Here is an 8,032-nt window from a genome sequence, read left to right as displayed (position 1 = left end):
CGAACTGGATATAGTTCGGTTGTGAATCCCCCGCTAAGGATAGATTTTTTAATGAATTCAGCACGTCGCCCAAGAGTGAGTGCCAGAAGATGTCCGCGGCGCTGAATTTGGTGATCGATAACCGATCATGCTCGACATGCGTGGACACGCATAGTTTGGAACTTATAACCGGAAACGAGTCCGTAGCTCCGGAGATACAGATGTTACTTGAAGTTGAGTCTGTGTGTGGCCCCAATGCTGTAGAGTCTGCGGCCTCCGTGGCGGGTTGAGCTTCCTGTCCTCGGATGGCGCGACCCGCTCCAGATCTAAGGCCAGAGCGGTTTCAAGTGCGATTTCCAGGGTATGGCCCGATGAGAGATCTACGTCATGTTCACCGTGGTGGATGGGAGCGGCTGTCGTGGTCTCGAATCCGTTGAAGATCAAATCTCCACAGATATCCGCGACATAGTTTAGACCAGGGGCGTAGCTTTCGATCTGCTCCAGATGGCCAAGCGAGTTTGCCCACAATGCGAAGCCGCCGAACACGAAGATCTGTCCGGGGAGGAAGACCTCCCCTTGGACAACATCGTTGTAGATGATTGAAGAAGCCATCAAACCTTTTGAGGACGGCACAGTGGAACTCTCAATGAAAGCACCAATGTCGGTGTCAAAACTGGCGGATCTCGGGTAGGGGGTCCCGAACTGTGCGTCTAGGATCTATGGTAATAGGAGATAGGGGACACAATGTTTTACCCAGGTTCGGGCCCTCTCTATGGAGGTAATACCCTATGTCCTACTTGATTGATCTTGATGAATATGAGTATTACAAGAGTTGATCTACCATGAGATCGTAATGACTAAACCCTAAAAGTCTAGTCTGGCTATGATTATGAGGATTCGGCCTATCTATGGACCTAGCCCTTCGGTTTATATAGATACGGGAGGGATCTAGGGTTACACAAGGTCGGTTACAAAGAAAGGAATCTACATATTTGATCACCAAGCTTGCCTTCCACGCCAAGGAGAGTCACGTTCGGACACGGGTGCAGTCTTCAGTCTTCGTATCTTCACAACCCATCAGTCTGGCCCATGACTAACAGGACGGACGCTCGAGGACCCCTTAGTCCATGACTCCCTCAAGGACCGCTGGCAGGATCAGCCTCACGAGGGTGCCTGGAGGGATCAGCCCTGCGAGGACCATCCTGAGGGTAATGCTGGGCTTCCTCCATTGCCGCCACCGCCAAGAAGGAACCACCACCACCACCAAGATGAGGGGGCTGGGGGCTTCCAGGAGCCGCGTGCTATCGCCTGCATCTTGGGCGGAGCTCAAGCCCCAGCTTCACAACATATCTTCAAGCAGTTTGCTCGTGAGGTGAACGCAGTCCTCCCCAAGCTCGAGGCCACACGCCCGCTCAGCTAGTCCAAGTGCGCTATTACCTTCGGCTCAGCAGACTAGCTCAAGTGTGCGGCCACCGCCAGTGCTCTCCTGATGCTCTGTTCACCTGTCATCAGCAATGTGCAAATCACCAAGACTCTCATCGACAGCGGCGCAGGGCTTAACGTCATGTCCGTCGAGATGTTCGACAACCTTCAAGTGCCCTACGATCAGCTTCAGCCTACCAAGCCTTTCTCAGGAGTGACCGACAGCTCCACTACCCCAATAGGTCAGGTCCGCCTCCCAGTCACCTTCGGACAGCGCGACAACTACTGCACCGAGCTCATCGACTTCGACGTCGCCCACATCCGTCTGCTGTACAATGCCATCCTCGGGTATCCAGCCCTGGCTAAGGTCATGGCGGTGACCCACCACGGCTACAACATCCTCAAGATGCCAAGAAGCGGTGGAATCATCATAGTCCCCTACGAAGAAAGAGATGCGGTGTGCTCCCTAGAGCATGCCTTCCAAGCTGCAGCAATCGTCGACCCCGACAACAAGGGCGAGTACCCTCCTGAGGCCATCCCCAAGAAGAAGAAGAAGCGGTTACTCCATGCTGGGCCTCAGGAGAACGGCGCCGCAAGTGGCGCTGCGTCAGGATCAGCGCCTGCACCTGAGGCGCCTCCCTCTATCGCATAGGAAGGTGCGCCCAGCGTCCTCCTCAGGCAGGGCTCGGGGGCTGTCTTTTGGAGGGCCTCAGACCTTGCCAACATCACGAGGGAGGCGCTCGGGCACCATGTGGAGGCGTGCTTCGCGGCACGTTTCCCTTAGGAGGGTGCCAAGAGAAGAGCACCTGGAGCTCAGGAGTTCGTCGACGAAGCCACTTAGGAGGTTCAGGAGGCAAGAGCAATTCGCGGCGACCGCCGCCCACCTAGCGCTGCTCCCCACCCCGGCGAGGGTAGTGAGGTGCGAGTTTGCATCGACATCGCAGGGCTCAACCGGGATGCATCTCAGGAGCGCTTCTGGCCTTCGCGTGTTGGACACTGCGAGGGCCCACCGCACAGCTACATTCGCGTGCCATTCGGCCTGCCGAGCGTGGCAGCTTCCTTCCAGTGCAACCTGCGGAGCGTCAGGCGGGTCAGGAGGATAGGCATCACAGAGTCCTGGCAGAGATGGCAATGGTCCTCAAGGAACCGCCTGTACCCCCAAAGCCTCCCGAGGCTCGGGGCCCCAGTGGCTCGTGAGGAGAAACCCCTTCGCCGCGTACCTTCAGCTGCCCCAACACTCCTTCATCAACAGAATCAGGTGACCTTTTCCAGGTTTATTTAGCTGGGAGCGCCCTCAGGGATGCATCATTCCCAGGCCGCGTGGGTCCTTCCCTGTGGCATGTATCCCTTCTTGTTTATTTCTTTAGCTTACCTTGCTGGGGGCGCCCCTCGGGCTGCATCATCCCCAAGCCGCTCGGGCCTGGTCACATGGCATGTTTGCTTTCCATGCTTAACCTATCTAAGACTATCACCTGCTTTATTGTCACCTACCGCGGGAGCCGCGCGCTGACCATCTTTCTTTAGGACCCTTCGCGTGAGAAGGTTAGGCACGGCGTCTGTGCTCGGGCCCGTCCCTGCAGCGTTGATAAATCCAACGGCTGAGCTCTATCTGGCGGGCCGGTCTCGTTCACGTCACCTCCTGGGGCCGTTGGCGCTTGGCCTTCTCATGCGATAACCTTAGGAGATTCGTCCGATGCAGGTTGTCTAACCACCTGGCAGGACCACCACAGCGAACAAGAATCAAGACCAGGTGCAACCCGCCTTGAGGTAGGGCCTCGTGAGTCCCTCTCTGGCTCATGAGTGCCCAGACACACCTCATCTAGCCCTACCATGCAAGCCACGTGTCAGGGCAGGGCGGTACATGCCCCGAGGGCTCTCCGTAGTAGGGAGTCCCCTCCCACGTACCAGTGGAAGCACCATGCTCCGTGCTGGCAGTCGACACTGCCGAGGAGCGGCTATGCCCGTGCAAGTGCGGAAGCGTCATGGTCCGTCCTGGTGATAAACAACTGAGGGCGGCCTCATGGCCGTATCAACCTAAGGGAGCCTCCGGGCTTGGTGTCTGGCCTCATTGCAATGCCTTCCCTCGGGAGAGCCGTGCGAGGGGGCTGGGCATGGGGGCTGCGCTCAGGTCATGCCCAAGTGTACGCCACCCTGCCAGGTCCCACGGACCTGGTTGTCGCGCCCCCTCCCAAGCGGAGCAAATGTATGAAGGTCATTTGAACGTCAAGGGGGACTCCTGAGCATCGCGACTCAGGAGCCTAACTGACCATGTAGCCCCTCACTCCTTGGTCCGTCCTGGTGATCCGGTCGGCCCAATGGCGGTTGAGGTATGCGCGGGGTCAGGCTCCGCCGATGTAGAACACTAGACATGCCATTGCATCTCCTTTCCATAAGCTGTTTGCGCGTCAAGGGGGACTCCTGAGCATCGCGACTCAGGAGCCTAATTAACCACGTAGCCCCTCACTCCTTGGTCCGTCCTGGTGATCCGGTCGGCCCAATGGCGGCTGAGGTATGCGCGGGATCGGGCTCTGCCGACGTAGAACATAAAGCAAATGGGAAGGAAATCACAAAATCTCAAAGCAAATATTACAAGACATATTGTTCTCCGAATATCAAACACAAGTTTAAACGCCTCCACGAGGCATGCTACATGTTGTAGGAGTTTCAACAGGAAAGGAGCCGCAAGCCAGTCATCCCTGGATACCGTCGGCACCTGCACCACCGGTCGAAGGCGCGGGGGCGAAGGCCTCGAACTTCTGCATCAGGGCCTCCACCTGACCCTTCACGGCTGCGGCGGCAGCTGCGTAGAGCTCGTCATCCAGAGGCTCCAGCAGCTCGTCAAGGCGGACGGCAGGATCACGAAGATGGAGGTGGCTGAAGACGCGCGTCAGCGCGGCTGAAGAAAGGACACGAGCCTCTTCCTCTGCCATGGGGCCAATGCCGCTCACGACTTCCTCAAGTGCCTCGACCAAGTAGGGAAGCAACTGGGCGGGGCCATCCTCACCGGTGGCTAGCGGCTTCTCCAAGCCCTTCTCATAGAGTGTCTTCAGAGCCTTGCGAGACCTCTTCTTGAGAAGCGCGAAGGTCGCGCGGTCCTCGGCCAGAACCTTTGTCTTGGCATCAAGTTCGACTTTCTCCGCCTGCACCTTTCGCTCCAGCTCCTCTAGCTGGCCACACTCAGCGGCCTGCGCCTGCGCCAGCTGCTCCAGCTCGGTGTCACGACCCTTAATAGCATCCTCCCGGGCCTTCATCCTCTCTTCCTCTACCTTACGGCCACGGTCATCTTCGGCACGCTCTTCACGCAGGATCTTCAGCTCGGCCTCTAGTACCCGGGAGCGACTTTGGGCGGCCTCGGCATCCTTCAGCGTCGCCTCCTGGGAAACTATTGCCTAAGTTGCGGCTCGCTTCTCCCCCTCAGAGGTCGCCGCGACCTGGCTCAGCACTGCCCGAATGGAAACGTCAGAATGATGCCAACCAGAGACCAGCTCCAGGCGCCCAGCCGCCAGGAGGGGTTCGGCGCTCTGGAGATCTTCTCGCAGCCAGGCCATCTCAGACAGGGCCCACTCCAGGACGTCAGGAGAAGCAGAGGAACCTGGAGCCAGCAATATGGCAGAAGGAGGAGGAGGAAGAGGTGTCGTCGTCACCATGGCCTGGGAGGCAGCAGGCTCCTGAGCCTCTGGGACCCCAGCACCTGAGCCGGACGTTGGCACCTCCGGGACCGGCGGGGCCTCGGGGGCTGACTTCTCCCGACGATGCTCCTCCCAGCCTCATGAGGATCATCGGGCTGGAGAAGCACGAGCACCGTTCCCACCTTTGCTCATGGAGAGGGGCGCAGCCGCAGGAGGTGACCTGGGCTCAAGCAGCACCACCTCGCCCACCCTTCTCCTCTTTGCCGCAGGCCTAGTGCCACAACAAAGAAGAAGAATCAGAAGCAAGAAAAAGGCGGGACGAGAACACTTACTGGTCCACAGCGGCATAGTCCCTCCGCTTCAGGAACTTGAAGCCAGAGAGCTTCGCGACCCGAGGCATGGGCGCGCCAGCTCCGGGAGCAGACGCAGGGTCAACAGCTGGGCCAAAAGCGGTGTCCTGGGAGATCAGCGCCGATCGGGTCCTCGTCGGCATCACATGTGACACTCCAAAAATTTTATTTGGTTTTCAGCAAAAACTTTGTGAAAAGAGGCCATTTAAAAAATTTCCAGAAAACCTTCCTCTTAGAAACTTCCTTTTCTTTGGCAAGGTTTTTTATTTTTTATTCAAACTATGGTGTTTGATCTTTTGAAACTTCTTCTCTGTTGGTTCCCTCTCAAATTTTATTTTGGGAGTTTAATCTTTCTTTTTCTCTTTTAAAAAGAAACTCTATGAAAATTTGGGATTTTCATATCTTGGAAACCACCCATGACTTTGTATTTTTGTCCATGTGGTAAAACCCCTCCAAAACCTCCCCTCCTCCTTGTAATCAACCTAAATTCTCTGTCCCAACTATCCAAGCAAGTTTTGGATTTTATTCTAATTTTCTTTCCCCTCAAATCTTTTCTGCAAATTATTTGGAGCCTGAGAGATTTTCAAAGCAAGTACCCTTTTGCATTTGAGTTTTGACCTCAAACCAACTCTCCTGGATAGTCCTTTGTACCCACAACCCAGAACCATCTTGATCCACTCCTTCTCTTTTCAAATTTTTCAAAATTCAGTCTCTGCAAGTTTGGACCAGATTTGCCAAATTTGGTGAAATTCATACCTACACTTCTCCAAAAATTCCACCAAAATTCAGGCAGCCTACTGGAGCAATGAGTAGCCACTCCACCAAGTTTCAACTCAAGGAAAAATCCCTACATGCCTAGATCATTCTGTCGAACACTTGGCGTGCACTGTTGCTGTTCATATTCAGAAAAATTCAGTTTTCAGTGTCGTTTTTGTCCGTCAGTTTCAATCACGCGTAGACAGTGCGCTTGGCGCGTTGCACGCGGCTTCTTCTCCCTGGCCAGCACCCCCGCACGCGCGCTTGGCATCTTCCCGGCGTCGGTGGCGCCCTTGGCCGCCCGCGCCGGCGTGTCTTGCAGCGGCCGAACCCCCATACCAGCCGACAGGGGACGGAACGGCGGCTCAACACCGTTCGGCGCCGCCCAACGCCCCTCTGCTCTCCGCGTGGCCTCATGCATGCCAGCGCACGCCCGTGGCACCGTCGCCGTGGCCCGGCAAGCACGGAACGTGCTCCCTGCCGCCGACGGGCCCGCGCCGCCCCGTTCTGTCGAACTCGCCCATAGCACCAAATCCCAGCCCGATTAGCACCTAAATAGAACCGGTGGACCTCAACGACGACGCCCAACTCCCTAATCACCCCCGACCAAGCCCTGCGCCGCCGTAACCTTCACTAGAGATCCCCGTTCACGGCCACCGCCTCGGACCGCCTATAAAAAGGGCCCCCGAGCTCACCCTCGAGCACGCACCACCTCTACACCTCACCAAAGCCCCGCCAGGCCACTAGGAGGACCTCGAGGAGGTCTCCTCCCCCAACTCCGGCTGCCCCGACCCGCCTCGGCCTCCACCTCGATTCGCTCTGGTGAGGCCGTCCCCAGCGCCCAAATCTTGTCTATAGCCTCCTCTAGCACCCAGTAAGCTAACGCCAGCATCGATTTGTCCTTCGCAGCTCTCTCCGACGAGTCCCTCGACCACCCGAGCCACCGTCCGTCGGAGCAGGGCTCGCCGCCGACGTGGTACTCGCCGGCGACCACCACCACCACCAACCGCCGCGGAAAGGTGCGCTGAACACGGAGGTACCCTCCGATCCCCCTGCCTCGTCGTGGATCGCCGCCGGCGACCACCACGTCTCTCGGGCACCAGTGAAATCTGCCGCCCCGTTCGTATATTCAAACCTGACAGGCGGGACCCACCGTCAGCCTCTCTGTCATTTCTAAATGAACCGTTTTCTGAAAACGCCTTCGGGCAAAATACGTTTTCCCCGCTGGGCTGGCGTAGTTGCTACTGAAACGTTTTCTGTTTTTGTAAGCTAGCCCCTGGGAACTTTCTGTTTCATTACAGATGAGTCCCTGGATTAAAACCCTTATAACTTTTAAACAGAAAAGTATTTTTGATTGATTCTTTTTATGTCCTCTTTAAAATTTTGTCTAGTTTTTTATCAGATTTATTAGAAAAATATTTGGAATACTTTTTGTGCACTTCTTGCTATTTACGATAGCGCATACATTTTCTTTATACCGTAGATACTGAAGGAGGTGACGGAGCCGCGAACTTCACCGAGCTAGGCTCCGACTACTCCGAACCAGGCAAGCATGTTTGAACTTTTGATATGATGATTGTTTTGGCATGTTTGCATTAAGTAGTTTATGGCATGTTGATGAACATACCGATGAATGTCCTATTACCTGAGACGATGAGGCAAGTGAGTTCCGAAAATCCATGAGTGGATGGATGTGAGTATGCATGGCCATGTGTTGGCATGAGGATGGGTAAGATGGCAGTGTTGTAGCATGCCAGGCTTATGCCAGACTATGTGACTTCAATGTCAACTCGTATCATTCCAGTTCCTTCCATTCTTCCTTCCTTGTACTACCACATGTTTTCCGCAAGGAATATGGCTTAGTAAGTTGTAAACCGCTTTCCTGGTACACACCAA

The sequence above is a fragment of the Triticum dicoccoides genome, chromosome 1A (assembly GCF_002162155.2).
Source record: "Triticum dicoccoides isolate Atlit2015 ecotype Zavitan chromosome 1A, WEW_v2.0, whole genome shotgun sequence".
Classification (NCBI taxonomy): domain Eukaryota; kingdom Viridiplantae; phylum Streptophyta; class Magnoliopsida; order Poales; family Poaceae; genus Triticum; species Triticum dicoccoides.
This window is presented reverse-complemented; position numbering follows the sequence as displayed.